The sequence below is a fragment of the Somniosus microcephalus genome, chromosome 4 (assembly GCF_052327205.1).
Source record: "Somniosus microcephalus isolate GS21.2 chromosome 4, FLI_Smic_1.0, whole genome shotgun sequence".
NCBI classification, from domain to species: domain Eukaryota; kingdom Metazoa; phylum Chordata; class Chondrichthyes; order Squaliformes; family Somniosidae; genus Somniosus; species Somniosus microcephalus.
In genome coordinates, this window is record NC_140990.1 from 284,314,557 (window position 1) to 284,331,815 (window position 17,259).

General features: G+C 50.3%; 1 protein-coding gene and 1 pseudogene across 1 annotated transcript in view; one reads left to right on the top strand and one right to left on the bottom strand.

Annotated features, from left to right (window-relative positions):
• The window catches only part of dpp10 (dipeptidyl-peptidase 10 (non-functional)), a 1,285,183-nt gene that overhangs the window by 618,598 nt on the left and 649,326 nt on the right, over window positions 1–17,259 (bottom strand). The window lies entirely within an intron of this gene.
• On the top strand, window positions 3,742–5,071 carry LOC147120522 (uncharacterized; annotated as a pseudogene).

A 17,259-nucleotide genomic window follows, 5' to 3' on the forward strand; every position in this document is an offset into this window, starting at 1 on the left:
CGCTGGATCAGGCAAGCACATTGTGCCGACATCTGAACCGGGCCAGTGGCAGGAATTCCAAGCAGGCCCGGGCTTCAGATGTCGGCGCGCTGGGTGAGTGCACATCGGGGGCTTGCACGCATGGCAAGTACCCGATCCTAATTTCTGGCCCAATGTAAATTGTTTAAGCCCGAGAAAAGAGAACAGCCAGTTGGGGCAAGGTCTGAGGATAGAAATCCTCAGCCTGCAGCAGGGGAAAACTCAGAATACACAGGCAGGTGCACTGGCTTGTTTTAAGGGAGGGGCCATCCCACCCACCATTTGGGAAACTTCCCCACTCCTCTGGAATTTAGATGAGGTGGGATGTGAGGGCGAAGACCCCGCCCCTGACCCAGATTTAGACGAGGTGGGACCTGAGGGCGAGGACCCTCAGCCTGCAGCACCAGGCTGCGAAGAGTTACCTGCCCCTAGCACAGGTTTAGGAGAGGTAAAGCCTGAGGATGAAAATCCCCAGCCAGTGGTAGTAGAAAGCCCACAGACCGCACCGGAGGGGGCAGTGGCTCGTGTTAAAGAACCACCAGCCAGAAAAACCCCATCAGCCAAAGACCCTAGAAGGTCCCCACGAATGCCACGGCCAAAGAAACCGTGGTCACCGGCTCCCCAGTTTAAAAGGACAGCCTCTCGAGTCAGGGATCAATCTGAGGGCAGAGGTCCCCAACCAGCAGCCGCAAGCTGCGAGGGACCAAAGGAACAGGACAGAACAGCCACACCGAAGGGAGTAGTGTGCTGCAGCCCGAACAGGGATTAGGCTGGCCGCCCGGAGATGGGCGGTGGATGTACATAGTTTCTGTAATGTAATTATAGTTATTGTTAAGTTTGGGTGTTGTTTAAGTTTATATGAGGTGATTGGTAGTTTAAGTAAGAAGTCACACAACACCAGGTTATAGTCCAACAGTTTTATTTGAAATCACAAGCTTTCGGAGCGCTGCTCCTTCGTCAGGTGAAGTGGAGAGATACCTATAGACACCAACAAACTCACCATGGACTACTCCTCAGAATCGGTTTCATTCTTGGACACACGGATCCCCATCAAAGACGGACACCTCAGCACTTCACTCTACCACAAGCCCACGGACAACCTCAGGATGCTCCACTTCTCCAGCTTCCACCCTAACCACGTTAAAGAAGCCATCCCCTATGGACAAGCCCTGTGAATACACAGGATCTGCTCAGACGAGGAGGAACGCGACGCTGAAAGGCGCCCTCATAAGAACGGGATATGACGCTCGACTCGTCGATCGACAGTTCCGACGGGCCACAGCAAAAAATCGCATAGACCTCCTCAAAAGACAAACACGGGACACAACCAACAGAGTACCCTTCGTCGTCCAGTACTTCCCCGGAACGGAGAAACTACGCCATGTTCTTCGCAGCCTTCAACATGTCATCGATGATGACGAACACCTCGCTAAGGCCATCCCCACGCCTCCACTACTCGCCTTCAAACAGCCGCCTAACCTCAGACCATCGTTCGCAGCAAATTACCCAGCTTTCAGGAGAACAGCGACCACGACACCACACACCCCTGCCACGGCAACCTCTGCAAGACATGCCAGATCATCAACACAGATACCATCATCACACGTGAGGACACCACCCACCAGGTACATGGTACATACTCATGTGACTCGGCCAACGTTGTCTACCTCATACATTGCAGGAAAGGATGCCCCGGAGCATGGTACATCGGCGAGACCATGCAGACACTGCGACAACGGATGTACGGACACCGCGCAACAATCGCCAGGCAGGAGTGTTCCCTCCCAGCTGGGGAACACTTCAGCAGTCAAGGACATTCAGCCTCCGATCTTCGGGTAAGCATTCTCCAAGGCGGCCTTCGAGACACACGACAACGCAAAATCATAGAGCAGAAACTGATAGCCAAGTTCCGCACTCATGAGGACGGCCTCAACCGGGATCTTGGGTTCATGTCACGCTACATGTAACCCCACTTGACATAGGGTCATCCAGACTTGAGTCATCGTTGGCTTGTTCTCTCTGCACAGATGCGGCCGGACCTGCTGTCATTTCCAGCAAAGAAAATGTTTTTTGTCTGTTCTTTGTTTTTTGTTTTTCATACAGACCCCAGCATCTGCAACATTTTACCCCTTGTGACCCCACCTCATTGTTCTTTGATGTAATGTTTTCCTGACTGACCTGTTTGGACACCATTCACACCTTTGATTGCTGTGATTATCTCTCTGCCGAGGTGTGATAAATGGCAGTTAGAAAGATTACCTGTCATCATCTGGCATTATTCTCTGACTATATCATCTGTGTCTATAGGCATCTCTCCACTTCACCTGATGAAGGAGCAGCGCTCCGAAAGCTTGTGATTTCAAATAAAACTGTTGGACTATAACCTGGTGTTGTGTGACTTCTTACATTTGTCCACCCCAGTCCAACACCGGCATCTCCACACCATGGCTACTATCGACACCACAAACTGCCAGCTCAAAGTGGAGAGGATCTCCAAGAAGATTGCGCATATCGACACAGACATCAAGGCCTAGAAATTCCCTTGGGTTTGCGCCCATTTAGGGGCGCAAGAGTGGGTTGCGCCGGAAGTTGCGTCGCCGCTGAAATTAGGTGGGCCTTTAAATCGGCGTAAGCCGGTAGCGCTGCGCTGGCACCAATGACGTCATCGGTGTGCGCAGCGCCCCGGTACCGCCCGAAACCATGCCGATCCCCATCTTCAGTAGCGGCAGCCTCTTCCCTGGCGGCCGCTAACAACGTTTTGAAAACCTGGCCGTGCTGCAGCCTTAGAGGCGCTATTTAAAGCGGAGGTGCGGCCGGCCGCTTTTTCGGCGGCCGCCTGCCCGCACCTCCTTCCCCGGCCTCCTCCACCCCCCCCCGCGGCATTGCCGGCTGGTTTCCGTGGAGCCCGGCACTTCGCCGTTGTGCCGGGCTCTTTTGCCAGCACTTTCAACGGGGCTCCGGCCGTTGCAGGCACCTCCCCCTTAAGAGAAGGGGGAGGCCTGCAGTACAGCAGCCTGCCGCTCCGCATCGGGTGGCGCAGCGGGACCGGCAGCGCTGAAATTCACTTTCAGCGCCCCAAGCGGGGCGGGCACACCCTGTACCAGCGCCCGCTTCCGCTTTGGGGCGCTGAAAGTGAATTTGGGGCGGGCACAACTGGCTCGGCGGCGGGCGCTAAATTTCCAGCGCAAACGTGCTGGCAGGGCGTCACCGAATTTATAGGCCCAAGTTTCTACAGAGATGCAAGAAAGCAGACAAGATCCCGAAAGGACTACAGATCACGAACCCACTCAAGTCGACCAGAACACAGACTACGCGGAGAGACTCTGCCGTCGTACCTCTCGCACACTCCTCAACCGTCTCGTACACCAGCTCTACAGCAGACGCCGCAACCTCGAAACCGAGATAGAGTCCATGTTCTCAGCCTGTGCTCAGGACACAGCAGACCAGCTACGAGACACTGCCAAACAGACGAGGCAACGGAACTACACTGCCTACATGCACACCAAGAACAGGAAGCTTGAGAAACTCGGCATCACCACCAGCAGCAACCAAGCCTCCCCCGGTACCACGGTTGAAACCACAGGGAAGTCCATCGTCAACTTGTCCGACCACACCCTTCAACCAGATGAAATTGAAGTTCTCAGCCGAGGGCTCAATTTCTGCCCCACAACCAAAATGGACCCCATCGGTCTCGCGGCAGACACAGAGGCATTCATCAGGAGAATGAGGCTCCGGGAATTCTTCTACAAATCCCAAGATGTCAGCAGCGAACCCAATGAGACAACCAATGATCCAGCACAGCAGACAGAGGGATCCGCAATGCAGCAACTGAAGAAGAAAGAGTCAAACTGGACCCCTCCGGAGGGTTGCTGCCCTAAGCTTGACATGTATGCTCAAGCTGTCAGGAGATGCATCAACGTTAGATTCATCAGCCGTACTCACAAGTCAGTCCAGAATGCCACCCGAGCACAACGCAACGCCATCCACGCTCTCAAGACCAACCGCAACATCGTCATCAAACCAGCAGACAAAGGAGGAGCCATCGTCATACAGAACAGAACGGACTATTGCAAAGAAGCACACTGACAACTGGACAACCAGGAACACTACAGACAGTTACCCACAGATCCGACCAAAGAACACACCCGCCAACTCAACAGACTGATCAAGACCTTCGATCCAGACCTTCAAAGCATCCTACACGTTCTCATCCCACGTACTCCCCGCATGGGAGACTTCTACTGCCTCCCAAAGATACACAAAGCCAACACACCCGGACGTCCTATCGTATCAGGCAACGGAACCCTGTGTGAGAACCTCTCTGGATACGTCGAGGGCATCCTGAAACCCATCGTACAGGGAACCCCCAGCTTCTGTCGCGACACTACAGACTTCTTACAGAAACTCAGCACCCACGGACCAGTTGAACCAGGAACATTCCTCACCACGATGGACGTCTCGGCACTCTACACCAGTATCCCCCACGATGACGGCATCGCTGCGACAGCCTCAGTACTCAACACCAACAACAGCCAATCTCCAGCCGCCATCCTACAACTCATCCGCTTCATCCTTGACCACAATGTCTTCACCTTCGACAACCAGTTCTTTACCCAAACACACGGAACAGCCATGGGGACCAAATTCGCACCCCAATACACCAACATCTTCATGCACAAATTCGAGCAAGACTTCTTCGCTGCACAGGACCTCCAACCAACGCTATACGCCAGATACACCGACGACATTTTCTTCCTATGGACCCACGGCGAAGAATCACTGAAAAGACTACACGATAACATCAACAAGTTCCATCCCACCATCAAACTCACCATGGACTACTCCTCAGAATCGGTTTCATTCTTGGACACACGAATCTCCATCAAAGACGGACACCTCAGCACTTCACTCTACCGCAAGCCCACGGACAACCTCAGGATGCTCCACTTCTCCAGCTTCCACCCTAACCACGTTAAAGAAGCCATCCCCTATGGATAAGCCCTGCGAATACACAGGATCTGCCAGACGAGGAGGAACGCGATGGACACCTACAGACGCTGAAAGACGCCCTCGTAAGAACGGGATATGAGGCTCAACTCGTCGATCGACAGTTCCGACGGGCCACAGCAAAAAATCGCATAGACCTCCTCAGAAGACAAACACGGGACACAACCAACAGAGTACCCTTCGTCGTCCAGTACTTCCCCAGAGCGTAGAAACTACACCATGTTCTTCGCAGCCTTCATGTCATCGATGACGACGAACACCTCGCTAAGGTCATCCCCACGCCTCCACTACTCGCCTTCAAACAGCCGCCTAACCTCAAACAGACCATCGTTCGCAGCAAATTACCCAGCTTTCAGGAGAACAGCGACCACGACACCACACACCCCTGCCATGGAAACCTCTGCAAGACATGCCAGATCATCAACACAGATACCATCATCACACGTGAGGACACCACCCACCAGGTACATGGTACATACTCATGTGACTCGGCCAACGTTGTCTACCTCATACGTTGCAGGAAAGGATGCCCCAGAGCATGGTACATCGGCGAGACAATGCAGACACTGCGACAACAGATGAACGGACACCGCGCAACAATCACCAGGCAGGAGTGTTCCCTCCCAGTCGGGGAACACTTCAGCAGTCAAGGACATTCAGCCTCCGATCTTCGGGTAAGCATTCTCCAAGGCGGCCTTCGAGACACACGACAACGCAAAATCGTAGAGCAGAAACTGATAGCCAAGTTCCGCACCCATGAGGACGGCCTCAACCGAGATCTTGGGTTCATGTCATGCTACATGTAACCCCATCTGACGTAGGGTCATCCAGACTCGAGTCGTCGTTGGCTTGTTCTCTCTACACAGATGCGGCCGGACCTGCTGTCATTACCAGCAAAGAAATGTTTTTTGTCTGTTTTTTGTTTTTTGTTTTTCATACAGACCCCAGCATCTGCAACATTTTACCCCTTGTGACTCCACCTCATTGTTCTTTGATATAATGTTTTCCTGACTGACCTGTTTGGACACCATTCACACCTTTGATTGCTGTGATTATCTCTCTGCGAAGGTGTGATAAATGACAGTTAGAAAGATTACCTGTAATCATCTGGCATTATTCTCTGACTGTATAATCTGTGTCTATAGGCATCTCTCCACTTCACCTGATAAAGGAGCAGTGCTCCGAAAGCTTGTGATTTCAAATAAAACTGTTGGACTATAACCTGGTGTTGTGTGACTTCTTACATTTGTCCACCCCAGCCCAACACCGGCATCTCCACACCATGGGTAGTTTAAGTGTTATTGTTAAAGAATGTTTGTATTGAGTCGAGGTCGCAAGGCTCGACTATGCCTTACCCAAGCCAGAGAATCTTCTCGGGACCTGGCTATATGCTCTTGTGTCTCTTTACAGAAGGGATTTCGAGATGAAGGGGGACATACTCCTACTCGCCTTGATAGGAATGAGCACTGGGAAGTGAAGTGATGTGGAGGACTCCCACATCTATGGGTGCTCAGGAGAGAGAGCACCAGTTGTGACTGCTGGGGGCGGCGAACGAGGCGTGGAGGAGCTCGCTATCTATTCCCATGAGGGAAGATGGCCAGGGTGGCTGGGATCCAACTCCACCCGGTACTCTAGCCAGACTGGGTTCACCTACGGGGAGGCCTCCCTCCCCTGCCCCAGCGTACAGGTTGTGGCCTCACGGATCGGGGTCACTGAGGGGAACCGCATGTGCCGGACCTGCAGAGGACAGATTCCCCTGGGAAGGTGGTGGTGGCTCAGAAAGCTGAGCACAGACATGGGGGACCATACAGCTGATTGGGTACGACTGGGGAACCACACCTACCGGACGGTCACAGGGACCCGAGGGTGGACTAGAGTGTGCTGGGATAAGTGGTAGGAGTCGGAACAGGGAATTTATGTCTGCATGTGGGGGTCGCAAACGGGCTGCCCCACAGGCATATCCATCATCTTCTCCGCATCATGGCAGGATAAGGGGGAGGGGGTGGAATGGGATTCCTGTAAAGTCCGTGCCTCAATAATACACGGACTTTGGGAGAACAGTTAACAGGTACTTTACTGAACAAGAGGCAGCTTGAAACTGAAACTACAGAAGCCTGCCAGGGCCTTTTATACAGGGGTGGTCACTGCCGGTACCGCAGTCTAAGACCAGTTATTCCCTTAAAGGTACATACACAACAATTCCTCCCCTTTTAGATAAACAGTACATAACATTCATTTAACAACTAAATAATAACTAATTACAATTACAATTTTCTCAGTAATATATACATCAACTGAAATAGTCATTTATAAGTTCAGTCTTTGAGGAGGCTTCCTGATCCGGACTGGATAGCGCCTTTCTCGAGTATCCTGTTCTGGCGGTGGAGTCAATTCTGGCTCATTGTCATTGGTTGGTTTGTCAGCTTCCAATACCCCTGCTTCTAAGGTTGACGCAATCTGTACTTTGGGCTCATTACCAGGTGCACATGCTTGTGGTACAGGTTTGGCTTGTTCCTGTGACTCTAGAATCTGGTCAGCATGGCGTCTCACGATGCTCTCTCCAATGTCCACTGTGTACATTAGTGGTCCCTGCTGTGTGCATATCGTGCCTGGCTGCCATTTTTCTGTTCGGTAGTCACGGGCCAAGACTGGTTGCCCTATCTTGAAGCTCCTGGTTGGCTTCTCATTTATGTGCTGGAACTGCTTATCCTCAACATCTCGTCTTATGTTTGGTTTGAGCAAATCCAAGCGACATCTTAGTCTCCGGTTGAAAAACAGTACGGCTGGAGTTTGGTTGGTTACTGCATGTGTCGCATTCCGGTAAGCAAACAGGAAGTTATCCACCTTGTGTTGCAGTGGTATGTCGTCATTATACATTGCCTTTATGGCCTTTTTAAAGGTCTGAACAAACCTCTCAGCCAATCCATTTGTGGCTGGATGATATGGGGCAGATGTGTAATGTTTCACCCCATTATTCTTCAGGAACCTCCGGAAATCCTCAGACACAAACTGTGGGCCATTGTCGGAACAGATCTGTTCTGGCAACACATTCCTGGCGAAGATGGTCCTTAGGACTGCAATAGTTTTCTCCGTGGTGGTGGAGGACATTTTAATGACCTCTGGCCATTTCGAATGGGCATCCACAGCGATTAGAAACATTGGCCTAGAAATTCGGTTGGCTTTGCGCCCAGTTTTCGCCCAAAGAGGGCTTTTGCGCCACTTGCTAAACTTCCCCCGATATTCAGCGGTGCGGTAATGGCGGCGTTAGCCAGTAGCGCTGCGCCGCCACCGATGACGTCATCGGTGTGCGCAGTGCCCCGCTACCGCCCCGCTACTGGCCCGACCGCCATATTGAGTTGCGGCCGCCTCTTCCGCGGCGGCCGCAAACAGCGACCAGAAAACGGGGCCTACCTGATGCGGTAGTGGGGCGAGTTAAGGCGGATGTGCGGCCGGCCACTTTTACGGCGGCCGCCTGCCCGCACCTCCTTCCCCGGCCTCCTCCACCACCCCCCCCCGCGGCATTGCCGGCTGTTTTCCGGGAGCCCGGCACATCTCCGTGGTGCCGGGCTCATTTGCCGGCACTAGCGAGTGGCGATCGCGCTGTTGCAGGCATCTCCCCCTTAAGAGAGGGAGGAAGGCCTGCAGTACCGCAGCCTGCCGCTCCGCAGCGGGTGGCGCTGCGGCACTTAGCGCGCCGATATTCAGTTTCAGCGCCCCAAGCGGGGGCGCCGAAACCCTTGATTTGCGGCCGGCTTCGACTTGGGGGCGCTGAAACTGAATATCCGGCGGGCGCAAGTGGCTCCGCGCGCAGCGGTAATTTCTGGGCGCAAGCGAGCTGGCCGCCCCAAAGTCAATTTCTAGCCCATTGAGTCCATAAATGGACCAGCGAAATCAATGTGTACCTGTTGCCATGGAGATGAGGGCCACTCCCATGGATGTAGCGGGGCCTGTGGTGGAGCGTTTTGGACCTTCTGGCATCCTGTGCATCTCTTGGTCATATCCTCGATTTCTTTATCGATTCCCGGCCACCACACAAATGCCCTGGCTAGGCTCTTCATTTTTACCCCTCCCAGATGACCCTCGTGAAGCTCATTGAGTACTCTATCTCTCAACTTGGGTGGAATTACCACTCAGGATCCACACATCAAGGTTCCCCGGCACACTGACAGCTGTTCCCTCCTTGGCGAGAATGCTGGCAACAGTGAGTCGCCATATGCTGGCCATCCCTTCACCGTCAAATCATAGACCCGAGAGAGTGTCGGGTCATTTCAGGTTTCCTTCTCAATACTTGCGTTTGTAACAGGCAAACATTCGACTATGGTCGCATGGAATATCTCCACAGGGTCCACTGCAGGTGCTTCTTCCGCCGTAGGCAACGGTAGGCGCGACAGCCCATCAGCGTTTCCATGTTGTTTCGTACCTTTGTATTCTATGTCATACTGATGTGCCCCTAGAAACAGTGACCATCTTTGCAGCCGTTGCGCCGTCATCACCGGAACGCCCTTCTTCGGGTTAAAAATTGAGACCAGGGGTTGATGATCAGTCAGTAGGGTGAATTTCTGCCCGTGCAGATAGTGATTGAACTTCTTCACCCCCCACACCAGGCTGAGGGCCTCCCTGTCAATCTGGGCGTAGTTACGCTTGGCTGAGGTTAGCGAGCGCGATGCAAAGGCTATTGGCCTCTCTGAACCGTCACGGAATTTGTGTGACAGCACCGCTCCAATGCCGTAAGGTGACGCATCACATGCCAACCGATTCGGTAGTGTTGGGTTGTAGTGGGCCAATACTTCTTTTGAAGTGATTTGGCATTTACATTCCTGAAAGGCACGCTTACACTCATCACTCCATTTCCATGTTACACCAGTTTGAAGGAGGGCGTTCAGTGGGTGCAGAATTGTAGATAAATTCGGCAAGAACTTATGGTAGTCGCTCACCAATCCGAGGAACGACCTCAGTTGCGACACATTTTCTGGTGCTGGAGCCTTGACTACAGCCTCAATCTTGTCCGGCGACTTATGCAACCCTTCCTCATCAATCATGTGGCCACCATACGAGATTTGTCTCCTGAAGAACTCGCATTTGGGACGGTTGGCTCGTAGCCCATATTCCTGCAATCTCGTGAGCACCTGTTCCAGGTTGGCAAGGTGTTCATTGTCATTTTTGCCCGTAACCAGGATGTCGTCCAAATAACACTGGGTCCCCGGGATCCCTTGCAGGACTTGTTCCATTGCCCTCTGCCACATAGCCGGGGCCGATGCTACCCCAAATACCAGTCGATTGTACTGGTAAAGGCCTTTGTGAGTGTTTATCGTGAGGTATTTCCTAGATGCTTCTTCCACCTCCATTTGTAGATACGCTTGAGCCAGGTCAATCTTTGTAAAACGTTTCCCTCCAGATAGTGAGGCGAAAATATCTTCGGATACTGTACTGTGTGCAGGACTGGGTTCACAGTCACCTTGAAGTCCCCACAGATGCGAACCTTCCTTGGCTCCCCAGGCGTGCTGCTCAATGCTTTCTTCATTACCGGAACGATGGGTGTGGCCCACTTGCTCCAGTCCACCTTAGGCAACACCCCCGAACACTCCAGACTCTCCAGTTCAGCTTCCACAGCTGGGCGTATCGCGTATGGCACCGGTCTGGCCTTGAAAAATTTTGGGGTTGCGTTATCCTCAATCTTTATGGTAGCCTTTACTCCTTTTAGAGTCCCAAGTCCTTGTTGGAACACCTCTTCCGCATCAGATAGAATTTGTGACAGACGTCCAGGTGCGACGTCATCATCTTTTTTGTCAGTCACAGTTAGTGCCAGAATGGAATGCCAATCCAATTGTAGTCTTGGGATCCATTCACGTCCCACTAATGGTGGTCCTCCATCTCGTAGTATATACATGTATAGTTTCTGTGTTTCCTTTCCGTTATATTCAACTGGCACCCTTATTTTTCCTCTGGGGTAGACCTTTTGCCCCGTGTATGTCTTCAATAGGACATGTCCTTTAAGGGTATGTGTGAGAATAGCCGCTCATAGTCTCGTCGATTCATGACAGTTAGGGCTGATCCTGTGTCCAATTCCATCTTCACTGGGGACCCTGCTATCATGAGGGTGACCCAAATGGTTCGGTGATCTTCTTTTGCGATCACGTTGTGTAACTTTAAACAACTTAGTCGCCTGCTCCCGGAGTCCTTATCACTCTCCTGATCTTCTGAACTACTATCTGTCAGTTTCTTTACTTTCCTGTACTGTTCCTTAGTAGTTCTTGTCGTGTTGGTCTTCTTTCCCGACCTGCAGGCTCTTGCTATATGTCCCATTTTCCCGCATTGCCTGCATATTTTGTCTTTAAACCAGCAGTCCTTCTGCTCATGGGTTGTTCTGCCGCAGCGATAGCACTTTTCGGCTCCATACGCCATTTCGTTAGTGCTGTATTCTTGTGGTTTCTGTTGTATTTCCGCAGCTCCCCGTGCTGCTGCTTCGTAGGATACTGCCACGCTGAAAGCCTGTTCTAGCGTCAGGTCCTTTTTTGAAAGTAGTCGTTTCTGGGTTCCTTCACTCTGGAGCCCGCAGACAAACTTATCCCGTAAGGTGTCTGCCAGTCCTGCTCCGAACTGGCAGTGCCTCGATAACTTGCGTAGTTCCGTAAGATAGTCAGCATTGCTCTCATCTTTGTGCTGGTTTCTTTTATGGAACTTGAATCTTTCTGCTATCAGCAGTGGTGTAGGGCTTAGGTGTTCCTGTAAGATATGAACAATCTCCTCAAAACTTTTCTCCATTGGTTTAGCTGGAGTAATTAAATTCCGCAATAGGCCGTACGTACTCGCACCCATCAGATTTAATAATACCGACGCCCTCTTTCCATCAGCCACCTCATTTGCCTTGCAGTACACTTCGATTCTTTCCACATACGTGGTCCAGTCTTCTACCTCGTTGGCGAAAGCAGTGATACTGCCACTTTTTGGCATCTTGGGCGATTTAAAATGGCGCCTCCCATGCTTTTGCTTTTTCCCCAATGGAATAAAATGGCGCCTCCCGCGCTTTCGCTTCTTCCCCAACGGGATAAAATGGCGCCTCCCGCGCTTTTGCTTCTTCCCCTTACTGCCACGCTGCTCCTAGCGTTCTACGGGGTAATGGCGGCGACCCGCAGCTTCGGCGCGTCTCGCTTTCCTTCCCCCCCGTTTAGTTTCTCTCCGCTGTCCTGTTCTCGAGCACCGACCGTGCCCTGTGCGCTCCACCCTCTCTCTCTTGTTTTCTTTTCCCGGCGACGCTGTGCGGCCCGATTTGTAGAGCCGCTCGATCGAGCTTGAGCCCACCGCAGTCCGGAAGGGTCAGCGCGCTACCTGCTACTGGCACGATTCGCTGGAACCACAGTCTCTCCTGCAATTCTCCAAACACCGATGGATTCTTTGGGCGGTTGCCCTCGGTCGACGCCCGTTGCTCAGACTACGACCTTCCAGGACCTTCCTTTCAGGCGAGATCCCCGTGAGATGATGCCACACTGCAGGTGAGTTCGAACTTACTCATCGCCACTGTAAAGTCCGCGCCTCAATAATACACGGACTTCGGGAGAACAGTTAACAGGTACTTTACTGAACAAGAGGCAGCTTGAAACTGAAACTACAGAAGCCTGCCAGGGCCTTTTATACTGGGGTGGTCACTGCCGGTACCGCAGTCTAAGACCAGTTATTCCCTTAAAGGTACATACACAACAATTCCCACTTACACACTTGCATAATCCCACTCTACCCAGCCCCAGTTAAAGCCACTGAACTAGTGGCACGTGCCCGAAAGCCCCTGCCCACGACTCAGACAGCAAGGACACACAGAGAGGGGTGCCCTGCCACCACCAAGGGACCAGGGAACGGGCTGGTACTAGTGCCGACGGAAAAGGTGCTATTCCAGGGGATACTCTACGTGGTAGCTTCCGTGATTCTAAACCTTACCAAGTTACACTTACCTGAGTGGTGCCCCAAAGAGACAGAACAGCTAAACCAGGCCCTGTTAAGAGAAATGTTTAGGAAATTGTACGAGATTGATTTTGCCAATGTAGACAAGACAGAACTGTACACTACACACACAGTATTTTGGTAATATGGGGAGACAAAGAAGGGGAGCCTGGAATGATGTTTTCACAGCGTTTAACACAGGATTCTCTGTTATAAACAGCCTGGACGACATAGAATTGCAGACACAGATAAACGGTTTGAAAACACAATTGCGAAAAATCTTAATGGATTTACAGAGTTACACGAGGACCAGGCTATGATTGTCCATTTAAAGGAGATTATTGCTGAGCTGGAGAAGCATGCAAAAACTGTAAATGCCTTTATAAGAGAGGACAGGAATGCTTCAGACCAGGCTGCACAGAACGAGGTGTGCGTACTGTACGGGGCATGGTTGCTAGGCGAGGGCCGCAGTAACCTGGAGGATTTGAAACAGGGTTTAGTCCCCTCCTGGATCAGCAACAAGCACCTCGCAGCCCTCCATCCATTAGAGAATGCATTGAGCCCGTGTCAACTCCGGCTAGCTTCTGAGACCTACCCTGTCCCAGTAGATCGTGGGCGCTCTAACCACACCATTATGGGGATAGTAGTGAGGATGCCAGTCATGGGTGGGACAGCCTGACCCACACTGGTATACAGGGTAGAGAACATTGGAGTCATTCAAGGGGGTGCACACATCCGTTTCACGGCGGTCCCACCTTATGTCATAAAGTGGGAGCACGCTATGACAGGTACTGATCTCTCGGGGTGCCAGTGCCAGGGAGCACACATAATATTGTGTCCCCAGCACTTGAACGCCTATTCAAAACCACAGTGCGGGTTTAAAGCTGCTGGCGCAAAACCTATAAACTGTACAATGGAGATAATGGCACAAGACCATGTTCCCCCACAGGTAGCATATATAGGAGATGGGACATATTGTGTCACCACAGGTGCGCCCCACTACCAGCATGGACAGCATAGCTGGTGTCCGGTAAGTGACAGCAGTTTTTGCTTTAAACCCGAGGCAGAAGTTCAAGTGGCTCAGGAACAAATTGTCCCCATTCCTGAACCCTCCACTGTTCACCTCACTGTAAAAGAGAATTTCACCAACCTGCGGAAATATGTAGCACATTTCGGCTATGAAATCCCTGCTCTACCAGAACATCTGACCAAGATACTCAAAGCAGTAGTCATCTCACAAAAACATTTTTACATGTTAGAGCGGAAGACAGTAGAGATAGGGGCCAAGATATTGGACATTGTAGTTCCACCCTGGTGGGACATTTTTGAAAATATAGAGGTCCCTTCATGGATTAGAATGGCTTCCCACATCCTTGTGGTTTGCCAGCTGGGAATAGTATTGTACCTAGTGTGCACTCAGTGCAAGGGAAAAGGCCAAACAATAGAATCCCAAAACCAAAGGACTTGGAAGGAGCATTATGTTAAGGTGGAGGGAGATACATCTGTTTGAATCTTTTACCCTCCCCTCCCCCCCTCTTCCCCCCCTCCCCTTCCCCCCCTCTCCCCCCCTTCCCCCCAGTCGCTCTCTCTCTTCCCCCCAGTCGCTCTCTCTCTTCCCCCCAGTCGCTCTCTCTCTTCCCCCCAGTCACTCTCTCTCTCTCTCTTCCAACAGCAACATGCCCTCAAAAGACCCTCGGCACCGCCGGGCACTTCAGCTAGTTTATAATAAAGATGTATGTGTACCAAGTGGTGCAGGGGTATTGGACCCCTCCATGCTTGGATGTGTGTAAACAACTGTATTCTGCCTATGTATGCTTATGTACACTACATTTTCGAAGAATGGGAAATGCATGTGTCATGGGATTTAAGATAGGTAATTACAGGGAAGATTGGCTATGGAGGGTCGGAATTTTGCACACCTTCGTAAGTATGATACTTAAAGCGAGTTTTAGTATCAACAGGGTGGAGTGTAGGGTTCTCAAAATTGCCACATCCCCCAAAGTTATTAATAAGGCTACCCTAAAGAAAATGGCTTCTGGACCTTGTGGCAGAAACCTGCAAGATTGAAAGCAGGACCCTGCAAAAATGGCAGGCCAAGTTCAAAAGGGCTTTGAAAAACCTGACATGCCTGGGCCTGTGAGAAACTTGTTATTTCTGAAGCCAGACAACTAGATAATACAGAATACGCATTCTTCATTTTGAAACAAATCAACTCAGGAAAGACTTAATCTTGAACCCATCAAAGCTTTGCATAAATAATCAGTTACAGTTCGAAGTAGCTACCAAGCCAGGAAGACACCGATTAAAACATTATGAATAACAAACACCCAAGATATTAAAGCCATTTAGCAATGAGACAACCGCCCCAAAAGCAGTTAAGGTGAACGACTATAATCACCTTAGACGAGCCCTCCAAAATTAGACAAAGAACTAATCCTGATTTGGCGCGCAGATAACGAACTCAGGAATAGTATAATTGTAGGCCCACTGGTAGACCGCCTCTCTGGATCAGGAATTCTACATAACCATTTGGACTGGTTTGGCTCATTGGAATTCTAGATTTTAATCACACATGCATTTATTTCCAGCAACTACAATACTGAAGATTAATCAAAGTTTTCATTCTATGGTAAAGTTAAACGAGAACAAATACCAGGTTAGTGCACGTGTACAATAGGAGAATGATAGTGTTCAATTCATTCCAGTTACAGAAACATCAGTGAATGGTTTTACTGGAAACTCAACACATTGGCATTTTTTGGCCCTGAATACTGACTGGAAGGCATCTAAAACTTAGAAATTCAGTATTGGAAAGGAACCCTTGTTTAGGCAGCTGGTTTCACATCTCAGATGCCTTGTTATCAGAATGCAGAGCTAGAAGGACTGTCAAGCAGTAGAATTTCAAACAGAGCGATGCTCTGATGCTCCTCTAACTGACATCTACTGAGAGGCTCCCTACAGCAAAGAGCCAAATGACAGATCTCCACAGAGCAGAAAAAAAGTAAAAATTACAAATACCTCCTAAAGATAGGAGTTTTAAAAATAACTTTTAAAAATGTTATTCAGGTTGAGGCAAGAGCTGTACTTATTGATTGCCTCCTATGGTATCTCTTTTGATAAACTGGTATGAGATATGAACTGCAATGAGGTAACCAGGGTGTAGGTTTCTATTCTAACATTGAGCAGAATGTCGGAAAAATAAAATTCTGAACTTAAAGTGGTTTAAACTGAAGCATTTTGGTTTATTTGGAAAATGGTAATACTGTCTAGTTTACACCATTACAGGTTCAGGTTTGCCTGTCCTTTCACAAAATATCTCTACGTGCCTACAAAATAATCTTCCTTATCCAGCTGTATAGTTCTCAACCATTGAGGTAAGTGGCAAACAATGTAGCTGAAGCTATAAAAAATGTTATATTAACTTTTTTAATGGGAGAGTTGCATAGTTTGGGGGTGTTTATACATTTTTCCATGCATTTTCTGCCAAGACCATGGAAATTCCTCCCTCCCTCTCTCCCTCCCTCCCTTCGCGGAGCCCAGTATGTGAGTGCTGAAAGCAGTTAGAGCCAAATGTGCCGAATGGATGATTCTACTTCACCTCCACACCATCATAGCAGCCAGTATCCAGCCAATTGGGTTCATTCCATGTGATATTAAGAAGCGGCTGACTGCACCATACACAGCAAAAAGTACAGGCCTTAACATCAGGAAACTTGCACACCAGAGCTAGATGCTAAATTAGCTAAGCTGTTCCAGTGTAGCTATAACACTGGCAACTAACTGACAATGTGAAAAATTGCCCAGGTATGTGCTATCCACAAAAAAACAGCAAAACTGTTATTTGGTTAGATACTACCCTATCAGCCTCCTCCCAATCATCAGCAAAGTGCTGGAAGGAGCCATCAAAAGTGCCATCAAGCGATACCTACTCACCAATAACCTGCTCACCAATGCTAAGTTCAGGTTCTGCCAGAATCATTTAGCTCCAGACCTCATCACATCCTTGATCTAGACATTCAGGGGAGAGGTGAGTGTAGCTGTCCTTAATATCATGAATTAGATCAAGTATGGCACCAAGGAGCCCTAGCAAAACTTAGGTCAGAAGAGGCTAAAGGGAAAATGCTCCAGTGGCTGGAATCAAACCTGACACAAAGAAAGTTAATCATTCTTGTTGGAGGCCAATTCTTGCAGTCCCAGAACAACAATGCAGGGAAGCGTCCTCAGCCGAACCATCTTTAGCTGCTTCATCAATGACCTTCCCTCAATAAGATCGGGAATGCAGCTGTTTGCTGACAATTCTAC